Source organism: Ailuropoda melanoleuca, chromosome 6, assembly GCF_002007445.2.
Source record: "Ailuropoda melanoleuca isolate Jingjing chromosome 6, ASM200744v2, whole genome shotgun sequence".
Classification (NCBI taxonomy): domain Eukaryota; kingdom Metazoa; phylum Chordata; class Mammalia; order Carnivora; family Ursidae; genus Ailuropoda; species Ailuropoda melanoleuca.
The window spans coordinates 85,666,368-85,686,225 of record NC_048223.1 but is presented as its reverse complement, the minus strand read 5'-3'; the positions used below and the strand labels follow the sequence as shown (position 1 = coordinate 85,686,225).

The 19,858-nt window shown below is 36.6% G+C and overlaps 1 protein-coding gene across 8 annotated transcripts in view; it reads right to left on the bottom strand.

Annotated features, from left to right (window-relative positions):
• The window catches only part of CCSER2 (coiled-coil serine rich protein 2), a 170,539-nt gene that overhangs the window by 131,650 nt on the left and 19,031 nt on the right, over positions 1–19,858 (bottom strand). The window contains exon 1 of one of the 8 annotated variants that reach the window (XM_034662798.1): positions 5,189–5,403. The exons of the other annotated variants lie outside the window; for them this stretch is intronic. The gene's annotated coding sequence lies outside the window, so the exon portion shown is untranslated. Of the gene's footprint in view, positions 1–5,188; positions 5,404–19,858 lie in introns of those variants that run through there. 8 annotated transcript variants of the gene reach the window in all.

Here is a 19,858-nt window from a genome sequence, read left to right as displayed (position 1 = left end):
TACAACTGCTCAAAAGGTGTATTGAGGGGGTGCAGTAAAAGGAGGAGACAAAATCACAGCTGAAGTGAAAAAGACATTAATGGGAATTCACCCATGCTCTATCAGGGCAAATACAAGTCTTGATCTAGCTATTAAGTCTCTACCTAGAAAGATAAAAAGAAATGGCCACACAACTGTATCCACAAGGGAGTAGAAGGAAGGAGAGAAACAAATAATGACTATAGCAAGCAGAACAAAGGAAGAACCCAGACTGAAAGAAAACACACACAAGGAAATAAGGAAGTTCCCAGTGACAGAGAACAACCTAGTAAAAACAGGTAAGTTGAAATCTGCTAAGGAAATCAATTAGGAAGTAAAAAACCAAAGACTGAAAATCAAACTAATTGGCAAGGAGTAAAGTCTTAAAATAACCTGAGTACTGAGGACAAAAAAAGATAAAGACATCAGAGCACTTAGAAGATGTAGGACAGAGATTGAATGGAAAGATAATTAGTATCCCTGATACAGAATAACTAAACAAATAGAAGAGAAAAAGCAGGTAGACATAATAGAAACTATCCCTAAAATAAAGGAGAAAAAAAAAATCTACAGAACAGGAGGAAAATTAAACCACAGATCTAAGTACATACGTAGGTTAAGTTAATAAAATATCAAGGATAGAGAAAGAACTAACTCTCCAGGAATGCAGGTAGAAAAAAAATTACTTTGTAACAATGATTGAGAGTTTGATTTCATGGACTGCCATTTACTAATCCCTGAAGGTTTATAGAGACCTATTCTGCGTTGGGTAAAACATAAAGGAGAATTTAGAATTTGATCCATTAGTCATTTTTTCGTTTATCTCTTCTGTTTACCTATTCTGAGCTCAAATCAATTAAGAATCTCACGCTGACCAGAAAGAAGAATAGCTCTTTGGTATCTGGACAGGTCAGGTTTTGTGTTTCTGTGTTAATTCTATAGCCACAGCTAAAATTATAGAATTGAAAACAATAAACTCTCTTACTGTCTGTAAGGCTATGTATCTATAATTCAGAAAGTTCTTTATTTCTCATCCCAAGTACATATTACCTGGAGGGTATTAATAAATTAAGATTAAAAAGTCTCTTAAAGCAGCTCTATTCTGTTTAGCTTATTGATAAATATGCATTTATGTAAACTGATTATCAAAATTCCCAGATAATAGGAACATTGATGTTTTAATATTTTGAATGTATTTTTAAAAATTATTCTTACAGGGGCACCGGGGTGGCACAGCGGTTAAGCGTCTGCCTTCGGCTCAGGGCGTGATCCCAGCGTTCTGGGATCCAGGCCCACATCAGGCTCTTCTGCTGTGAGCAGAAGATGAAATCAATCATCTAGGGCTGTGGTCTTAAGTATAAACTAATCTGATGGCTCAACTGTAAAGCTTGCATATCTGCTTATATTATGAATACTGTCACTTCATTAGTTGATTGACTACCTATTATTTTCATGAAACTTTCTCCTGTATTTGGTTATGCAACTATGAAATGAAATAAAACAGACATTGTGAGTCCGCCTCATTTTAGTAGCTATGCTACCTCTGATGAACTTTCCCTGATATGCATTCTGTTAAATGACTGAAGAATGCAGTCATAACAATTGGAAAAAGTACATGCTGGCTACAAAATCTAATGATATCATCTTCTCTGAAACACTTCAATATTGTCTGTGAGCTTTAATTTAATGTTGAACTAAGAATAATACCTGGCACAGGGCTTGGAAATGTCTGAGATTTTCTGATTTAACTTCTGTAAAATGATTTTTGAAGCATAGCACATTTACAGTATCGGTATTTCACATTTGAAAGAATGTTCAAAACTACATATAAATTTCTTTTTAAAAAATTAGTAAATCAGGGGCACATGGGTGGCTCAGTCGGTTAGGCTTCTAACTCTTGATTTCGGCTCAGGTCACGATCTCAGTGTCCTGGGATCCAGCCCCATGTTGGGCTCTGAGAGTCTGCTTGAGATTCTTGCTCTCCCTCTGTCCCTCCCCCCAACAAATAAATAAATCTAGTAAATCTAATTTTGGGGGGGTTTGGGTTTTTTTTCTTTTTTTTTTTTGGCTTTGGTTTTGGTTTGTTTGTTTCATGCTTTTAAAAGGAATCCACGATTGGATGGGAAGGGAAAAGAAAAAGCAAATTTTATTGAGCATTTACATGATGGATATATGCTTACCACTCTATCCCTGTTTAATCTTCATAACATTATAAGGTTGTGGATGTCCTCCCATTTTAAATAGATAAACCAAGATTTGGAAGCTAAAATACTTGTCCAAAAATTCATGAACTACTGAAAAGGATTCAGGTTCAAGTCTACCTGATTCCAGGATCCATGCAGACAGCCTTCCTGACAAAGCAATGAAATACTTTTTTTTTTTTTTTTTAAGATTTATTTATTTATTTGAATGAGACAGAGAAAGAGAACACATGCGGGGGCAGTAGAGGGGCAGAGGCAGAAGGAGACAATCTCCAGCCAGTCATGGGGCTCAGCAGGAACCCAGGACCCCGAGATCATGACCCAAGCTGAAATCAAGAGACTGAAGCTTAACTGACTGAGCCACCCAGGCACCTCAGGAATTAAATATTCTAAGAGGCTAATTGAGAGGTACAAGAGTTAAGGAAAGGACTGGATAATTAAGGTTAGGAAAGCGTAAATACTGCAAAGAACCTAGGTATAATTAAACGAGAAGTTTTGCACAGCAACAGTAGAAACTTTCACCTTTGCAAACTCCTTTCATATCCATTACCTTATCATCTGAGGAACCACCCACTCACATTCTTTTTTTAGTTTTTCAAATAGCTTTTTAGAAGGTATGAACTGCCTGCATTTTGGCAATTTACATAGGCATAAATTCACTACTGAGACCCAGAGCAATTAACTGAACAGCAATGCAGATGGTTGCATACCCATAACCAGTGACTTCTTAATATGTGCTTTCATATTCAAATAAATATATCTTAATTTAAATTTTTTTTTTTTAACTTTGTGTTACTCAACCACTTACCCCAAATCCCCTTCTGCCCTGTTTCTCCTAGTTTTCATCTGCGGCATAAATTGATTCAAAGGCTTGAGTACAATAATCAAATAAAAATGACACCTTCAGCCAAAAGTAAAGGTTTAAAACAGTACTTCATTCCTTGCGGATTGTTTGTGGTTTTAAAAAGAGCACACCAAGCTCAATACAAAGCCCCATTATTGTATCAAGCTGACGTTTTTGTCCTCCAGCTACAACTTGTTACTACTCAGGTAGATGGGGATCAAAGCAACTCCTGAAAGTGAGGCTTTAAATTACTTTGTGGCTTAGGAACATTAAATAATGTTATTAAATGTAGATTCAAGGCATATTACTTTCTGAAGTTTTAATTTAAGGAACAGGAGAATACCACCAGATAAAGAGGAACCAGAAGCTCCTCTGGCCAAACCACAAAAATTCTCTCCAAACTTTACCATTCAGTTCTGATAAACTTAAATAACTGTGTGGGATATGCAAATGACATTAAGGTGCTGAGGGCTAAGTAAAGATGATAGGTGCCAAGCTACTTGAATATTGATGAAGCCTAACACCCGACTAGTAGTTGCACTGCCTTTTAAAATAGTATACAGGCGTAACAATTAACCATAGACATTTTAAAAAACACTGGGTATTGAAAAGTCACAGTATGCAATCTGTTAATATTTTGGTCTATTTAGGACTTGCTCAAGCGAAGTTCCTAAATAATGGCAATGAGAACAGGACTATAGAGAATCAAGTGTCAGGGAGAAAAGCGACAGGGGTATCATTAACACAGATGGATCATTGCTAGGCTGTAAGCTCAAGGATGGCACAGAACTAAGTTTGATACACCAGTATACATTACCCAACCCTCGGCTTGCTCAGTATATGGCAGACACTCAATCAATACCCCAAAATGAAACATTTTGTTAAGATTTAGATGTACTGAAAGAATATCATAGAAAAAGAAATTTTAGTAGTAATTTTGACTTAATAGAATACAACATTGTAATTTAAAAAAAGAGCTAACCATTGGTTACATGCAACAATACAGATGAATCTAGCAAGATCCTTTAAACAAAAGAATCTAGATATTTAAGAGTACATATAGTGTGGTTCCATTTACAGAAAGATCAGCATGTCACTTCCACTTAGGATGTAGAAAGCTGCAATGAGGGGCGCCTAGGTGGCGCAGTCGTTAAGCATCTGCCTTGGGCTCAGGGCGTGATCCCAGCATTCTGGGATCTAGCCCCACATCAGCCTCCCCCGCTGGGAGCTGCTTCTTCCTCTCCCACTCCCCCTGCTTTTGTTCCCTCTCTCGCTGGCTGTCTCTCTCTCTCTATCAAATAAATAAATAAAATCTTTAAAAAAAAAAAAAAGAAAGAAAGAAAGCTGCAATGAATGTCACTACTACCTAACAACCTAGAACAGCTAGATAATCAAAATCCTAACTTTTCTTGAGCCCATCAGAAGACAACCAAATAAGCCAAATTCCAAAGGGGGCCAAGAACCTCCAAGAAGAGACATTTTTTAAGTTTCACTTTTGGCAGAGCATAAAAGAAAGAAGTGACCATCATGAGGAGTAATAAGCTCATATTTTCATGGATGCTTAAAAGCCAAATGTGGAGTAAAATGTCAGCTTGGAATAGGAAGCTCTTTTCTATGGGCCTCAACCTACTATTCTAGGAAAATACACCAGAAAGCCTCCTCTCAATGGCACAAGCATGCAGGAGGTAAGAGGCTAAGTTGCAACAAGGATAAAGCCCCAGTCGCTTCTATGCATCCTTCTATTTTATGCAGCAAAGCCTTAAACTGCTGGGGAAGGGGCAGCAAACCCTCTTACTCCTGGGACACAGGGAAAAATCCACTGCACCTAGGGAAATAGAATGGAACATAAAAAATGTTCAGTTGATCCATTTCTATAAAGGGAAGGTCAAGAACAGGCTAATTATGATAATAAGGATGAGGACAGAGCACTGGTCCACCAATGCTGGTGTGTATCAGAATCACCTCGGAGGATTTATTAAAACAAGATCATTGCCCCACTCCCATCCCAGAGTTTCCAAGTTAATATGTCTAAAACAGGGTCTTAAAACATGTATTTCTAATAAGTTCCTAGGTGATACTGAAGTTAGTTACTGATCTGAGGTTAACATGTTGGAATAGAGATTACCTCTATGCGAAGGGGCTGACTGAGGTGCTGGTAACAATCTATGATTTAATCCGGATGGTGTTTCTCAGGTGAACACTTAGTAAAAATTCACTAAGAGGTACATCTTTTAAGATTTATGCACTTTAGGGGCGCCTGGGTAGCTCAGTCGTTAAGCGTCTGCCTTCGGCTCAGGGCGTGATCCCACGGTCCTGGGATTGAGCCCCGCATCAGGCTCCTCCGCTGGAAGCCTGCTTCTTCCTCTCCCACTCCCCCTGCTTGTGTTTCCTCTCTCGCTGGCTGTATCTCTCTCTGTCAAATAAATAAATAAAATCTTAAAGAAAAAAAGATTTATGCACTTTATTGTATGTAAGTTATAACTCAATTTAAAAAAAAAGCACTTTATTGTTTGTAAGTTATAACTCAATTTAAAAAAAAAGCTTCTCTAAAGAATTAAGTCTTTACACTAGTATTTCCTATATTTCAAGGCAATCAAACAATTGATGATGAAAGTTTTCCTTACAGAAGAATCATAACAAATGCAGAAAAAATGAAATTACAAAATAAGACAACCAGATATACTTGTTGTGGTTAGCAAGCAATCCCTAAGGCATTAATATATCCAGGTAGCAATCACTAATGACTGTTAAATCCATTATGTGAAAAGAACCTGATTCTGAATCAATCTTAATGTCCTGTTATAAGTACAAGAGGACCTACACAGTACCATCTATGAAATATTCTTGCCAAAACAAACTCAACTTGAATCTATTCAAGCCTCTAGATCTACCAGTTTATAGGAGAGACAAGGAACAGAAAGACATGTTAAACATTAGGACATCACCAGCCAAATCTAGAATGTGAAAATGCTACAAGAGGAAGAATTACGTTTCTTTCCTCAGCAAATAAACAGGAAGAAAATTTACAAGTTTAAGAGATATATTAACCAAATGCAATGTGTGGACTTTGTATGGATTCTAATTTGGATTTTGTATAAATTCTAATTTAATTGATTAAATTTCAACCTCCAGTAAAATAAATAATTGTTTTTGAGACAATTCAGGAAAATCAAGCATGAAATGAGCATTGGATCATATTACAGATTTTATTTTTTGTTGTTGGTAGTGTTAAGAGTATAATGCTCATACCTTAAAAAAAGTGTTATACATAAAACAATACTGATAACTGCTAAAAGCTGAGTGATAAGACACTGGAGGGGGGGATTCACCATACTGTGGAGAAATATGTTTGATACTCATGTAATTTTTCCTTTAAAAAAGTAAACATCGGGGCACCTGGGTGGCTCAGTGAGTTAGGCATCAGACTCTGGTTTTGGCTAAGGTCATGACCTCAGGGTCCTGAGATCTAGCCCCAGGCCCATATCCGCACTCAGCAGACTCTGCTTGAGATTCTTTCCACACTCCCTCTCCTTCCCCTATGCTCCTTCCATCCCCTCCAAATAAATGAATAAAATCTTTAAAAGATAAATAAATAGTAAAAATTTTAGAAAGTAAATTTCAAATAAGGGTGTTTCCATAAGAGGAACAGAAGTGTAATAAAATACAACACCTGTTCCCCCTCTTCTTCTTAGCATTCATTCTCTCTCCAACCCCCTCTCACCTCTCTCTTTCTTCCTTCCCTTCCCCTCAACCAACTAGGAGTACTTCTCTTTCTACCTCAGTAAGTGTTAGTTTGTAGTTCCATTCAGAGAACTCCCAATGTCTGGATCTCTACAGTTAACTTCTCCCACAAAGGCTTCCTGATTTACCAGTATCATAAGCCGAAAGGCTTGAGAGTTTCCAACAAGAGAAAAACTATCTTGTAAAGTGGTAAAGGGTAATGGTTATGAGGGCTGCGGAGTTACCCAGATTAAAATCTTAACACTCATCACTTCCTAGGAGTGTGGCATAGGACAAAATATTTGGTCTCTCATTAATCTCAGTTTTTCATATGTAAATGATAGATAAATAATAGTACCTAATCAGGGCTTTTCTCTTAGGCTAAGCTGTTTTTAGATTAACATAACAATCTGATCTGATGAAGCCACTCCAGAACTGCTGTCTTAACATTTGCAAAGGGTTTTCCTTAAAACACTATCAGATAAAAAGAACAGCAGGCACCTGTGACCTTCACCACACCAAAGTGCTAGTCTTCTACTACAAAGCTCAGAACTGATGCGGAAGTGGCTGTGCAACACATTACTTTGTGGTTCACAAAAGTGAGATACTTAGTAATTTATTTTTTAGGTAAAACAAACTTTTTCACCAAAAAGTCTAGGTCACAATGCAATGTATCATTTTCAGTTTCACATCAGCATGGCACAGAACCTCTCTATAATACTCCCTGCTCCTTTCCCATATTTAAGCTTTAAAAACACAGTATTAAAAATATATATTTAATATAAGACAGTATATTATATCATAAAGCTCATATTTTAATACTAATCTCGATTATAACTGAACAACAAATAAGCCACGCTGGTAAATTAGGTAACAAATTGTTCTGATAACCAAGTACTAAATAACGTACAGAATTAAACAGTATACATTTGGTGCAAGAGCTATAGTAACACCTAATGTAAGCTTTCTCTGATGATTCAGGAAGCACCTCAAGACCACAGGATCTGTCTCAGAGTTATCCCAACAATTCAGTTATTTCACTGAAAAACTGAAATAGAGATTTCACTGATCAGAGATTTCTAGCTAAAAGAATAGCTGGATTGCAGCCCTCCATTCTTACAGAATTTCAAAAGAATGGTCATTCATGCTTTCTAGTTCCTTCAGAGTTGCAAGCAACCATAAAGCAGATAAATCAAGTTTCTGGTCAATTTTTGAATTATATACAATAATATTAGTAATGACTGAATTAACTAATCCTTTATAAATAAAGCTCTAAAACAAAAAAAAAAAATTCTACCTGTAACTGAGAGTTAGATGTTTCCATCATTTGAATCAGTAATAGTGAGAGGAGGTTATAGAGTTCTTTTGAGAAGCAGACTTCACAAAGCCAATCAGGACCACGAGGAAAGAATAAATGCTGAAGGTTCACAGATCCTACATACAAAGGCTCCTTTACTCACTTTCAACTCATAAGCTTTTGTACATGTGAATGAAGCAAAGTGAACATATGATTCATATGAAAACATGAGTCTTTTTTTTTCCCTCAGTAAGTCTGTTTGTACATGCTCATCAGCATGGGCATGTTACCAGAAATGTGATACTATCTGAAGATAGATTTTTCTTGCATAAGCCGACTACTGGAACTAATGCTCAGGCAAAGGTGCAGAAAAGAACTAGGTTGACCTTAGGTCACCATCCGACTTTTCAAGGGCAATCGTGACATTACAAGATTTTTAACCTCCATGCTAACTCGAACCTAACCACAAACAAGATGTCCTTTGTCGTTACATGTGTCTTCCAAATCACTAGAGATAGAGGAAATTAAGATAAACAACTGAAGATACAAGTCTGTTCTCTATGAAGTCTAAATGGCTAAACTACAGCCTGAAGGTAAGGAAAGAAATCTGGCCTGAAATTAAAAGGAAAAGAACCCATAGCTAAAAATATGCATTAAATCACATTCCCTTCTCTAAAAACTATTACTGTATGCTTTCCATAACACTATTAAAATGTTATCTTTAATACCATTTATTTGTTGACCTAATATTTACTGAGCACGCATTATAACCCAGTCACCGGACAAGGTCCCAGGGAAATAGTAGTGACTAAAACAGACATAAACCTTGCATTCACACAGCAAAGACTGAACATGCATGTAAAGACAGTAAAACATGCATAAAAATATAATCAGTGTTATAAAAAATGGTATCAGGACATACAATGGGAACCAAATCCAGTGGGAAGGTAAGGGGGGGATCAGGGAATTTTCAAGGTTTCTATGGACAGTGTAGGTAGTCATCAGGCCAGGATTATTCCACTAATTGCTTATAAAGGCTCATGGTTGATTTGCTGAGCTTTGGGACTCACAGCTCCCACAACATACCAAGGTCTCCCACTATTAAACATAGAGTTTTTTCTGCCTGGAATGCACAACACTCACCCTTCACACATTCTTCATACTATCAAGCAACCTTTGCAGGGCCCAGTCCAGCAGGCTAAAGTTGTCAGCTTCTGTTTTGTCAACAGAGATGCTCCTCAGACCACTTCAGGTTTATGTTCCCTCCCCTGGAGGCCAAGTTCTTTGAGAAACGAGACTATGCCTTTTACTCATCTGTTTCTTTACTCTAGTGCTAGGATATAGCCTGGCACAAAAGTGGTGTTTTATAAATGTAGGTTGTTTATAAATGAACAGCATATTCCTTAACAGTGTCTTGCTGAGAATTGTTAGTTTTACTTCAAATCCACAATATTAATATTTTTGTATAAAAAGCATAAGACAGCTTGACAGAAAATAGGCAGGATACTTCAACTAATATCTGAGGTCCTAGAGAACTAGCTTATAGCTTCTGTTTATAAGCTTCTCTTTTCCTAGACAAAAAAGGTACCCAAATTCATGATACTGGTTTTTTTCTCACCCCTCCACAAACCACACTGGGTTATGAAACCCGATTAACAAGCCAGTCTCCTTCCTGATAGCTTCTTTCTGGCTTAATAATTGATTCCAATTTGGAATCTCAATTCCTACCCATATCCATGATGCCTAACTCTTTAGTCTTTTTCAAGAAGAAACCTACAATTTTTGGTATAAAACGTCATTTAAAAAAAAACTAAATTACAAAAGAAATTGGACATGACACAATCAGTCTCAGTCTGATTGTGTTTTTTACCTGCTGACCCCTTGTGTGATTTAATTACAAAGTATTTTATTTTTAAAGATTGATTTATTTGAGAGAGAGAGAGAGCATGAGCAAGAGGGACAGAGGGAGAGAGAATCCAAAGCAGACTGTGTGCTGAGATCTACATGGGGCTGGTTCGATCTCAAAACCCTGAGATCGTGACATGAGCAGAAACCAAGAGGTGGATGCTTAACTGCCTGAGCCACCCAGGTACCCCTAGTTACAAAGTATTTTAGATAATTACCCCGCAACTTTCAACAGCAACTAGGGCACCCACACTGTAACAGTTTTAAAAAGTAAAAATCCTCAAACTAGTTAACAGCATTTAATCAATCCTTTGAGTATTGACACTGAGAATCATCTTGATTTGGCAAATATCAAAGTGATTAAAGTTAGGTGCAATGTTTCCATCTATAAACTGATCAAGATGTATGGATAAAACATAAGGACCATTAAATATAAGAACAATCATATTGTGCTTAAGATCAACACAATTCAACTTCCTCCTCTTCAGGGAAACCCTGCTTAAGACACTGCATACCTAGGGGCGCCTGGGTGGCACAGCGGTTAAGTGTCTGCCTTCGGCTCAGGGCGTGATCCCGGCGTTATGGAATCGAGCCCCACATCAGGCCTCCTCCACTATGAGCCTGCTTCTTCCTCTCCCACTCCCCGCTTGTGTTCCCTCTCTCACTGGCTGTCTCTATCTCTGTCAAATAAATAAATAAAATCTTTAAAAAAAAAAAAAGACACTGCATACCTATACCTCCAATTACTACAACACTTTCTTATTAAGCAGCTACGAGACAAAATCTTGAAAACTAGACAAGGTAAGATAAAGTACCTGCTAGGAGAAGCTTAAGATCTAGTAAAGGAATTCCTATCTAAAGAAGAATGTCTCATTATGGTAGTAACTTATATTTATTCAGATATCAAACATTTACTGAAAGCCTATTACAAATCAGGCTCTGTGTTTGAGGATGCAGATTACAAGACATTCCATACAGAGAAAAAGACATATAGACAAGAAAAGAGCCATGAAGCTCTATAACGGCTATAGGAGAGTGTACAGAGTAGTACATGGGGGTACACACACAAAACACAAAAAAATTCCTTAATTGGGAGAAGGCGATATCATAAAAAGCTTCATAGAGGAGGCAATATTTAAGCTGTCTCAAATGATAAATAGCAAATAATAATAAAGACACTGAATGTGAAAAGTAATACAGCCTAAGAGCATAAACAAAAGCACAGAACCAGCATAGTACATTCAAGAAACAGTCATTAACTATTATTAAAGGTAGAGAACAGGGTTCAAAGAAATGCAGCAGGAGAAGAGAACATTGGAGAAAAAACAAACCCACAGAAAGCCTTATGTTTCATACTAAGAAATGTGGACTTTACTATGGGAGTTAGGAAATTGAAATTTTGAAATGATTTCAGTATGGAGGATCGACTAGAGTAAGAAAGGGAGATAGGTCAGGTTATAACATGAGAAAATGGCAAGGAATGTAACAAAAAGTTTAGAGAAAAGATAAAAACACAAAAGATATTAGTAATACTGAGTCATAAGAATTTTATCACAACAGTGGGCACAAAATGAGAGCACAATATTTAATTGGAATAAATGGATGAATAATTGATTAAGTGATTAAATGCAGGGGATGAAAGAGAAAATAGGGTTCAAAACTTCAGGCTCTCTGATCTGACAGAGGGTAGTACCTTTAATTGGGGGCAAACATTATGTCAAGAAGAAAAGACCATGAACTTAAGCAAGTCAACCTGACTTTGCGGTACCTACAGTGGGTACAGGTGGGGTGTTCACTAGTCATGTAAAGAAGTCTAAAACACAAGGACAACGTCTCAATGGAGATGATGATTTGAGAATTGTCAACATAAAGACAATGGTCAAATGTTCCACCAGAAACAGTTGAGGCCACCTAGGGAAGAGGTAGAACAAGGAGAAAAAGGCTAAGGGCACTGTCCAGAGGATCACCAACATTTAAGGAACGAACAGAAGAAAAAAAAAATGCAACAGAGAAGGCTGAGAATGTATAATCCAAAAGGAAAGGAAAGAACTGGAAGAGAATTTTTAAATGGTAGTGACAATAGTGTCAAATTCAACAGATAAGGAAAGAAAATCTAAAACCTAAAAAGAATGATTTGACTTAGTAGTTTACATATTTGGTCACTTTTGCCAGAGCAGTTTCAAGATGCAAGATGAGGCACAGACAAATAACTACAGTTATAAATGAAAAGACTAAAATAAAATGGACCCCCATTTTTTTCCCAGTACCTTCTTTAGTGCTGGATGAGGTGGCTGAGATCCTGGAGATGGCAAACTGAAGGAAAAGCATTGAGTAATGGGTATGTTTAGTTCTGTAATGGGTGGGGAAGGAAGCAAATTTAACAGTGGAGAAGTACTCAAGAACTTATTCCTAGAGCACAAATCAGGAAATCTCTTTCTTCTTTCATGAGTATAAAAGTTTCATAGAACAGATAAGAGGAATGTTTAAGGGTTATTCAAGGTAACTGTAAAGTAACTGAAAGAAACAAAAAACTTTTTTTTTAAAAGAAAGCAACACTTCAGGGAAACTTCTAGAAGAATATGAGGAAAAGGGTGGGGAGCTGAGAGCAGAAAGCTGAAGATGCTCAATTTAACTCTAATAAGAAAAAAAAAAAGCCACCAAACACAAGTATGCAAAATTAAAAGAAAGAAAAAAAGAATCAGTTACCAGAGCCTTTAAAGAATTGAAAACAAACAATATACAAATAGCGATTTTTTTCAAGAATATCATAGTAAGAAAAAAATTCATTTTTTAATAGTGAATTGTAGCATGGGTAGGAACTGTATCTTAAAATAACATTTTTTTTAAAGTTTACTTTTTTTAGTAATCTCTACACCCAAGATGGGGCCTGAACGCACAATCTTGAGACCGAGAGTCACATGCTCTTCCAAATGAGCTAGCCAGGTACCCCACGTATCTTAAAATAATTTTTTATGCAAACATAGCTAAAGCTAAGAAAATGATATATAAATCAGAAGAATACTACAAACAAAAAAAGAATTAAAGTCTCTTCTACATTAAGCCAAAGAAGATACTTCTCACGACAAAGAAATAAGAGGTGGCTAAGAAATCAGCAGAAAAAAAACAAAAAGCAATGCTCTAAATAGGGAGACGACCCCAAAGAATACAAAAATACTAATTCAAAAGGATACACGCACCCCTATGTTTATTGCAGCAAAATTTACAACAGCCAAATTATGGAAGCAGCCCAAGTGCCATCAACAGATGAATGGATAAAGAAGATGTGGTGTATGTATACACCATACACACACACAGAAACACACACACGAATATTATTCAACCATAAAAAAGTAAAAAAAGACTTGCAATTTGCCACAACATGGTAGGAGCTAGACAGTATAATGCTAAGCAAAATAAGTCAGTCAGAGAAAGACAAATACCATAGGACTTCACTCATATGTGGAATTTAGAAATAAAACAGATGAACAAAGGAAAAAGAGAGAGAGAGAGAGAGAGAGAGACAAACCAAAAAATGGACTTTTTAACTATAGAGAACAAACTGATGGTTACCAGAAGGGAGGTGAGAGGAGGAGGAATGGGTGAAATAGGTGAAGGAGATTAAGAGCACACTCATCTTGATGAGCATGGAGTAATATATAGAATTGCTGAATCACTATACTGTACACCTGAAACCAACATAATACTGTATGTTAACTATACTGGTATCAAAATAAAAATAATTAGAAATAACCAGGAAGGTGACTAGAAAGAGCACTAGAAGCAGAAGTGGCTGATCCAGATGATGCAGGGAGAAATTTTGAAAAGCAGTTTGGAAGGAAATCTTTAGCAAAAGGAGAGATACTGAACTGGAAACTGGTCAGCTCCATCACTTTAAGGAAGTTAAAGAAAAGAACAAATAAGGAAAACAGTAGCTATAAAATGACAACTGAAAAATTTTCAGTGAGACAAGACAGATGAAGAAAGACTGATATTTTTGTAGAGAGTAAGCAGGTGAAGTTCAGGGAAATCTAAAACCTCTCATTAAAGCACAAATAGAAGGCAAAAAGATGTTAGACGAGAATATACACCGATGTAGGTATTGATTGTTTGAAAGAGAAAGACATCAGATAGAAACTCTGATTGATGTAACTGAGAAATCAAAATCAAAACTGTCTGAAGGTGACAAAGAATTATCTTATTTGGGGTGAATTACAAAATAATACTGGAATGAGCCACTGTGAGGGAAAACACCAGCAAAGGAGAAGAGAAGTTCTGGATTGCCTAAAAAGGCTTTATCTGAATTCTATAATCAAGCTGTCAATGAAAGATTAAAGTAGATTAAGGATTGTAAAGTGGTGACAGACTCAGTTTCTTCATGTGCAGTGATTCCATTTGCGTGTGGTACTGGTCTTTTTTTTTTTTTTCTTAATTTGAGAGGGAGAGAGAGTACACCAGCATGAGTGGGGGGAGGGGGAGAGGGAGAAGCAGACTCCCTGCTGAGCAGGGAGCCCACAAAGCTAGGCTCAATCCCAAGACCCTGAGATCATGACCTGAGCTGAAGGCACAGACTCAACTGACTAAGCCACCTAGGTGCTCCTGGTACTGGTCTTATTGTCAGATTAAAAAACCAAGGCAGGGGCGCCCTGGGTGGCACAGCGGTTAAGCGTCTGCCTTCGGCTCAGGGCGTGATCCCGGCGTTGTGGGATCGAGCCCCACATCAGGCTCTTCCTCTATGAGCCTGCTTCTTCCTCTCCCACTCCCCCTGCTTGTGTTCCCTCTCTCGCTGGCTGTCTCTATCTCTGTCGAGTAAATAAATAAAATCTTTAAAAAAAAAAAAAATAAAAAAATAAAAAAAATAAAAAAAAAAAATAAAAAATAAAAAACCAAGATGTCACATTCAGTGGACTTGGGAGTAAGAAACTTGCCTGCAGTGTTTCTTAAAACCTGAAACAGTACAATAAAATTATTTTATGTAAACATTTTTGCTTTTGTAAGTGTCTCATATAAGGAAAACCAATATAGAACCTAAGATGGTTATAGTTTCAGCAGTTTCTATAATGATCAGATGGATTTTCAAAATTAATTTTGCAACATTTCATAGTCATTTTATAGTTTGGAAATTAGATTTATCGTAGTAATATCCTAAAGCAGACTTTTCCTATTTAATAATAAATAATATCCTTGCTACACATACAAGAATAGAATATAAACAATATCAGAAGGCATCATGCATACATAGCGTTTCATGACACTTTAGCTTGTTATGTGTGTGTATACGTGTGCAGCATGTAATATGTTCTAAACATCCTAAGATTTAAAATACACAAGGATAAAACATTTTTATGTAATGTCTAAGAAATTTTTTTACACATAGGTAGTCCTTAAAATGTAAAGACCTTATCAACAAACTTTTGCATATACAGAAATCTTCATTGGCCACCACTCATCCAGAGGACTGCTCCCCTCATTCTTCCTCTTTCCCCAGGGACTGTCCCAAAACCAGCTGATCTGAGTGGACACTGCCACCTTATGGCCAGTACAAAGAAATGTTTGTCTTGGGGCCCTGCTCATATACCTCCTCTCCCTCATTCTACCTTCAAGATTGAGCCTCTTTTGCCTTAAAAGGATCATGCAGACAAGTTACCATTTTGTCTGTCTTCACGCTCATGAATAACCCTATCTCATACAATTTCTTATTATGGCACTGTCTATAGAACTTTCTGTGATAATGGAAATGTTCTATATCTGTCTCATCCAATACTGTAGACACTAGCCACATGAGGCTATAGAGCACTCAAGAATGTGGCTACGGTAGGGGCGCCTGGGTGGCGCAGTCGTTGGGCATCTGCCTTCGGCTCAAGGCGTGATCCCGGTGTTGTGGGATCGAGCCCCACGTGAGGCTCCTCCACTATGAGCCTGCTTCTTCCTCTCCCATTCCCCCTGCTTGTATTCCCTCTCTCTCTGGTTGTCTCTATCTCTGTCAAATAAATAAATAAAATCTTAAAAAAAAAAAAAGAATGTGGCTAGGGTGACTGAGGAACTGAATTTTTACTTTAATTTTAACTCATTTAAACTTAAATAGCTATATGTACACAGCTAGTGGCTACTATAATGGGAACCACAGTCTTACATACAAACATAAAAACAAAGTATTTATCCTTCTCTCCTTCTGTCTTTTCAAATTCTTGCCCAGTTATTATTTCAGAAGGTAAAAACCTCTTATTTATTTTCATTCCGTTATGAATCATAAAATGGGCCAATGGGAGATAGATAAAGCTTGAAAAACAGATAAACCACACCTATCAGAATGGCTAAAATCAACAACACAAGGAACAACAGGTGTTGGTGAGGATGTGGACAAAAAGGAACACTCATGTATTGTTGGTGAGAATGCAAACTGGGGCAGCCACTGTGGAAAACAGTATGGAGGTTTCTCAAAAAGTTAAAAACAGAACTACCTTATAATCCAAGAATCTCACTACAGGGTATTTACCCAAAGAATATAAGAACACTAATTCACAGAGATACATGCACCCCTATGTTTATAGCAGTATTATTTACAATAGCCAAGATATGGAAGCAGCCCAAGCATCCATCAACAGATGACTGGATAAAGAAGATATAGCATATATGGGCACCTGTGTGGCTCGGTAGGCTGAATGTCCAACTCTCAGCTCAGGGTCCTGGGTTCGAGCCCCCTATGTCAGGCTCTGTGCTAAGCATGGAGTCTCCTTGTGCCTCTCCCTCTCCCCACTTGCGTTTGCTCTCTCTCTCTAAAATAAACAAAATCTTAAAAAATAAAAAAACAGATGATGTAACATATATATACGATGAAATATTATTCAGCCATAAAAAATGAAATCTTGCCATTTGCGTTGACATGGATGGAGCTAGAGTGTAATGCTAAGTGAAGTAAGTCAGTCAGAGAAAGACAAATACCATATATTTCCAGTCATATATAGAATTTAAGAAACAAAACAAACACGCAAAGGGAAAAAAATAAGAGAGAGAGACAAAGAGAGCGAGAGAGATAAATCAAGAAACAGACTCTAAGCTATAGAGAACAAACTGATGGTTACCAAAGGGAATGTGAGTGGGGAGATGGATTAAATAGCTGATGGGGATTAAGGAGGGAACTTGTCCTGATGAGCACTGAATGATGTATGGAATTGCTGATCTCATATTGTAGACCTGAAACTAATATCACACTGTATGTTAACTAACTGGAATTAAAATAAAAACTTAAAAAAATAAAATAATGAGTAAATAAATAAAACTATTCTGTCCAGCATGGTTATTCATTATTAGGAAGAAGATTGGCTGGAATATCCTAGCTCATCAGGACCAGAAATGGAGTCTTCTCTTATACCTTTTAGAAAACTGAAATCTTTCCACACACAAACTCACCATATGAAAAATATAAAATGGACATCAACAAAAATAGATAAACCAGATAAAAATAACTTCGTAGCAAGAAAAATATTTTGAAGTGAAATTAGATGTAATAAATAAAAGTGCTATTAACCTCTATACCTTTGAAAATGCCACTCTGTCATATAGTGTACTTCAATAAACCAGAATTTTAGAACTGGGAAATTACAGCTCATACAGGAAATTGAATTCAGGAAAGTTAAAGAAGTGCCATTCAGAGTTTGTTGACCACAGAGCCAGCCTTTCTGACACAGAATGGGCCCAGCAATTCTTTCAGAATTCACTCAACAACCACTTATGACAAATTACTAGTTACAAAGAATAAGAAACCCTGATCCCATTCTTTCCAAGTGTCCACCTATCTCCTTAATGCTCCTCCAATAAAACCTGATTATTTTCATGTATCAATTAAAAGAATATTTCAATCAATTTTATTTTCTAGATTTAATTACTAATATCCAATGGTATCATTTTCTATTATTTTTGGATGACAAATATAAAATAATGCCTTTATGAGAAAAAAGCTTCCCAAGTTTGGACATTATTAAATAATTCAATTCTAAAGACATTTTTCTGTAAAAACAAAGTATGGATTTATTTTTAAGTCTGCTCTTGAATATACTAGTTTTAGCATATTAAGTAAGCTTTTTCTCAGAAATAACTGTCTAAACTCTAGTTATAATTACTACTTATTAGTTTTGATTAAAAATAATACTAAAATAGTAACCTACTTCAGGAAAACAGGAATTACAGTATTGGTACAGAATATTCAAATAATACAGTAGCAGTGCCTTCAACAAATAATTTAGATAGCAAAAAAAAATGCCCTAAACAATCCCTTGGTCATTCAGTGTCTCTCAGGTCTCTAACCCAATTTGATATGTCACCATCAAAAATTCAAATGTTTTTTAATCTCAAGGAAACAAATTTTGCTCCTTAATTTAACTTTAGCAATTTTAGCTGATGAGTTCAAAGGGGTTAAACAGTGCGATAAAGCCACAAAACAAGCAATCTTAGACTACACTAAAAGAAACACAGTATCTAAATCAGAGAAGTTAATGCAGACTATTGAAGGCTCACGTACCTCTAGCTGGAATGACAATAACAGTTCTTAGCATTACATTTTCCCCTTATTAAACTAACTATAAACTAGTGAGTTGGCTATAATAACTAGATATGATTTAACATTTTACTTTTTAAGTTATCTTAAAGTATTTCTCACATTACTCTAGTTACATTTATCATTTCGATACCTATCATATATTACTTTGAGATAATAAGCTTAAGTCATTTAATCACAAATTACTAAAGATAAGACCATCTTTATTCTTCAATATACCACTTTTAGAGTCACCCTGACAAAATGAATATATACAGAGGGGATAAGGGTGAAGAACCATGTTACATAACGCAAAGCATTTACAAATGTTTTAGCCTAACCAACAGAATATATGATTGTTACTATCGAACAGTTTAAGGTGTCAGAGAGGCACAGAACTAGGTTCAATGGATAAAAATAACAGAAAGGCAGTTTTCAGCTCAAAGTAAACCTTTCAAACTAACAGAATTACTCAACAAGGTAATGCACTACCACATAAAACACTAAGCTGTGCATCTGAAAACATTGGAAAACAAGCTGAATAATCACTTGCCAGAGAGAGTGCAGACTCTTACACTGAATGGACAGTAGGACCAGATAACCTCTCATGTTTCCTTTCACTAAGCATATTCAAATATTTAATCTCCTGCCATGTTCCCAGCAATGTGCTAGGTGCTAAGTATACAACAGTTGACAAAATAGACATGGCCTCTATGGTTTTTGCAATTACAGTCTAGTGTAGGAGACAGAGAAAAAGAGGGGGGAAAAAACAGGCAAAAAAGTAACTACAAATCATAAGTCCTGTTGTAGGAAAACAACAAAATGCTATAAGGAGAAAAACAGAAGAATGGGCATCAAGGAAAGCATCTTAAAGGAAAAATATTGAAATTATAACCTAAAGAAAGAAGAGCCAGCTAGACTCTAGTGCTCTGGCCCAACGAAAGGCCACTGAAGGTTCTGAGGAGAGTGACATGATCTGATTTTCTTTTCTAAAAAATCATTCTGGTTGCTTTGTGGCAAATGAATTGGAAGGGAGAAAACACGGAAGCAGGGAAATTAGTTAAGAACCTAGGTAGGAAGGAGCCCAGATGAGAAATGATGATGGGCTGAGCAGGTTGAAATAGATGGATAGAAAGTAGTAGAAGAGTTGAAGATGCAGGCAGGGGTAAACAGGAGCTATAGCACTTGGTGACAGATTAAATGCAAGGGATGAGGAAAAAGGGAAAGACAGAAATCAAGAATGACTCTCAGGTTTCTGGCCTGAACAACTAATCAAATGGTGCTGCCATTTTCTGAAATGTAAAGAATGGGGGAGAGAGATTTGGAGTAAAAGGGGAATCCAA